This window comes from Odontesthes bonariensis, chromosome 1, assembly GCF_027942865.1.
Source record: "Odontesthes bonariensis isolate fOdoBon6 chromosome 1, fOdoBon6.hap1, whole genome shotgun sequence".
NCBI classification, from domain to species: Eukaryota; Metazoa; Chordata; class Actinopteri; order Atheriniformes; family Atherinopsidae; genus Odontesthes; species Odontesthes bonariensis.
The window spans coordinates 33987123-33991129 of NC_134506.1; positions in this window are offsets into that span (position 1 = coordinate 33987123).

Here is a 4007-nt window from a genome sequence, read left to right on the forward strand (position 1 = left end):
CTGCAAAAGATGTCTGTTATTCTGCAATTTAGCCCTGGGTTATTTTTGCTGAGCATGTCAAGACTGTGATATATCAATATATTTCATAGCAAAACGCACTTAACTGCCTGGATATCCTAGTGATCTAGTGTCCTCATAGCAACGAGGTTCTTTGAAACTCGGCTGTGGCCAAACCATCTGACTGTGGAGGTTGTGTATAGCTGATGCAAAACATTGTCAGTCTTCCTCGTCAGATAGGCCTTGCAGAGCCCATAGGTGAGTTTTAATGGAATATCGTAACATAGCAGAATGTTGTAGTAGTAGCCATGCTACTACAAGTGTCATAGTGATGCTGTTTTGGGTGTTTTTTCTGAGCCGAAGGATGGGTTCAAATCAAATTTATTTGTATGGCACATTTCATGTACAAAACAATTCAAAGTGCTTCACATAAAATAAAAGCATTGCAGCAGGGAGTGGAAGAAGCATTAAAAATACATAAAAGAATATAAAGAGAAACAAATAAAATTAAAATCATGCGATTTCACGCGGGGGACAATTTTGGGTAAAGTTTGGTGAGTTTTCGAATACGTTAGGGCCTGGCCATTTGCGATTCCGCGTGGAGAAGAAGTAAGAGTCGGAATAATAATAATAGTGAAATCCTTCAGATACAATAGACCTTCGCAGCGCTTAGTTGCTCGGGCCTAATAATTTAAATGAATTCAAAAACAAGCAACAGTCCAGATAAATTAAAAGATACCATGCAGATTTCATGCATAGACACATGAGAAAAGAAATGTTTTTAATTAATTAATTTAATGGATTTAAAAATGTCTACATTTGGTGAAAGTTTAATCTCCACTGGCAGTTTGTTCCACTTGTTTGCAGCATAACAGCTAAATGCTGCTTCTCCATGTTTAGTCTGGACTCTGGACCAGCTGACCTGAGTCTTTGGATCTAAGAGCTCTGCTGGGTTTATATTCTCTGAACATATCACAGATGTATTTTGGCCCTAAACCGTTCTGGGATTTGTAAACCATCAGCAGGCTTTTAAAATCTATTCTGTGACTGACTGGAAGCCACTGTAAAGGTTTTAAAACTGGTGCGATGTGTTCATATCTCTTAGTCCGGGTTAAAACTCCAGCAGCAGCGTTCTGGATGAGCTGCAGATGTTTAATGCTCTTTTTGGGAAGTCCAGTTAAAAGTGCATTACAGTGATGGAGTCTACTGGAGATGAATGCATGGATGAGTTTCTCCTGGTCTGTTTGGGAGAGGAAACCTTTAATTCTGTTGATGTTTCTGAGATGGTAAAAAGCTGCCTTGGTGACAGCTTTGATGTGGCTGCTGGGTTGAGTAGGTTTGAAATTTCCCTCCGCCTGGGTGGAGTCTGGCCTCTGCTCTCCTGCTGGAGCACCTGTGCCTCATCAGGCCTCTTCAACACAGCTGCTGATAAGGACCTGCGACAGCAACCAGTCTCTGCTGGGCTGTCAATATTTCATGTGTGGTAATCAGGCTGCCTGCAGTCACCAGCGCCAGCAGTGATTCTGCTAATACTAATCAGCCTCTCCTTGTGCCTCCTAGGGATTCCATTTGGGATGTGGTGTCCAGTTCGGCAATCTTGGTCTGACTAATCCGTCCAAACCTGCTCCTGTGATCTGTATGTGGATTACTTGCCTCAGCTCCCTTCCTGCCTGCTTCCTACAGCTCCAGCACCCTCCTGGAACAGCCAGTGAAAATCCAACCACGACTTCACAACAGTAAAACTGAATCATTCAAGGAAATTGCTTTGATTTAATCCATCTGTGGATTATCATCAATCTTCAGTACTGCAACTAACTCACCTCTCCTCTCTCCGGGAGACTCGAATCCTGCCCTCAGACCCAAACCCACAATTAACCACAGCCATTGTTCCAACAAACTTGTATTTAAAACTTCAGTCTTCTTTGTGTCCTGCTTCAGAGTCCGTTCTAAATTGGCTGCACGAGCCGTGATGTTATAGCTATTTACAATATTTCAGATTTGGCATGGCTTAGTAAAATGCCTACTCATGCTGGTTAGCTTAACTCCATGCATGTTCAAATCTCTGTTTAGGGAGTTTCAGATATGCAAAGATGATTTTGGTACTTTCCAGGCAGTGCAACAGCGGCCTCCTTCTTTTGAGTGTTGACGCTAACTCACCTGCTGCTGTAGCTTCAACTTCTCAAAATGCTGCAGATATACTATTTCTAAACAATACACAAACCACTAAATTAGTGACATTTCATGTCAGTTTTTTAGTTTTGCATTTTTTCATTTAGTACCAACTTATAGGGAGGAGTATTAAAGTTTCAATTTAGAAAAAAAAAAAGCTTTGAGAGCACTAAGGTCTATGTAAAGGACAGCATACTAGTAAAGAAGTTAACAAGTGCAATGTAAGGTATGAAGGTGTTACAAGATGAAAATGCAAAAGTCTCTTGAAGGCAAAGAGGGAAGGCCCTGCCCTGATCTCCCGGTCCGTCTTTAAGGATTTCTGCCTTGAGCGTTTGATTGTTCATTATTACATAATGAAACCACAAATCGGAACACTTCTGACTGCCTTGTCCTTATGGATAGCAGTACCGGACACTATTAATTAGAAAAGGGCAGGAATTGAGGATGAGATAGTTGCCTACAGACATGACGTGTTCTTTTTGATTGATCAAACACCAAACGCACTGCTGCGTTCTGGACAACCTGAAGGGATTTCCCTGTGGATGCTGTAATGGCAGAGCTAAGAGATGACTATAGTCTGTACCGAGAGTTGGGTGGCACGCTAAATCAGATTTGTCTGATATAATTTCTTTCTCTTTTTTTTTTTTTTTCTTCTGTTGTAAAGTGCAACCAATGGAAAGTTGACAGAATGCGTGTGTTTGTTCTCGCTATGACAGTGAAAAGGAACCCCCAGTGAGGTAGGACTTAATTCAACAAAGAAACTAGCTGGAGGTTTTAACAGTATAAGAGGATAGTCTAAAGTTTCCTAGCCTACATGTGGTTTTCACACGACCACACACATTTTTGGGAGAGGAGTTAGATAGAAAACACTATTGCCCAACTTTTCCGTAAGACTTTCAGCTCTCTGTTAAAGCTGCAAACTCTCACTTTGTAAGCAGTCACTTCCCATTTCCTCTACTCACCCAGACTGTACCCTCTGTTTCACAGTAACCCCGTCTTACCTGCCAGTAAGTTTCCCTGAGATTCAGTCGGACCATTATAACTTTCATTTTGAGTTTCTACCCTTAAATTGTTGCTTTTACAGATTGTGGTTTACTCTATTCAAGTCGTGTGTGCACAGCATTAAATGCCAGCCCAAATGATGAAACAATCAAAACTGTTCAATAAAATCTATAACTGCAACTACTGAACCCTAATGGGAACATGGAGAATGCAGCGTCAATAGTTTCTCTGAATATGAGGCTGTTTTGCCCACAGTTACAGTAAAATACTGATATTTAATTTGGCCCATACACAAAAATCCTGTGGTATGTCATGTGAAGAACTTCTCCTGGGATGCAGCCCCGAACTCTGATGGCCAGATAATCTAAAGCATGGAAAAGACACGACCGTCCAAAAATTATAAAAGGAAAAGAGGCAAATTGGACACAATTGACAAACATTCATTTAAAATCGCACACTAAAAAACATACAGATAAACAGGACGCTGTGTCTTTTGAGCGGAAGCCTACTTACTGATTAGGCAGTTCCCTTGGTGCTGACCCGTTTAGTAAACTGCCCGGGCAGATAAACATTCCTGGAAACATCACACAGGAACGATTAACTGATTCTGCAGGGACTATCGTGGAATCTGTAAAGCTTTTTATTTTTATTTTTTTATTTTTTAGAACAGTCTCAAATATATGATTTGTACACATTCAGATGAGAAACTATTGTTTTCTGTTTTACACGACTAGCTGGTCTCAAGCTGACAAACCTCTGATCTTAAAATGAGGACATTGTCACATCTTTTAGAAAGATTTGCGCAAATTTAACTTAAGTGACCGGATGAAAAACTCTTT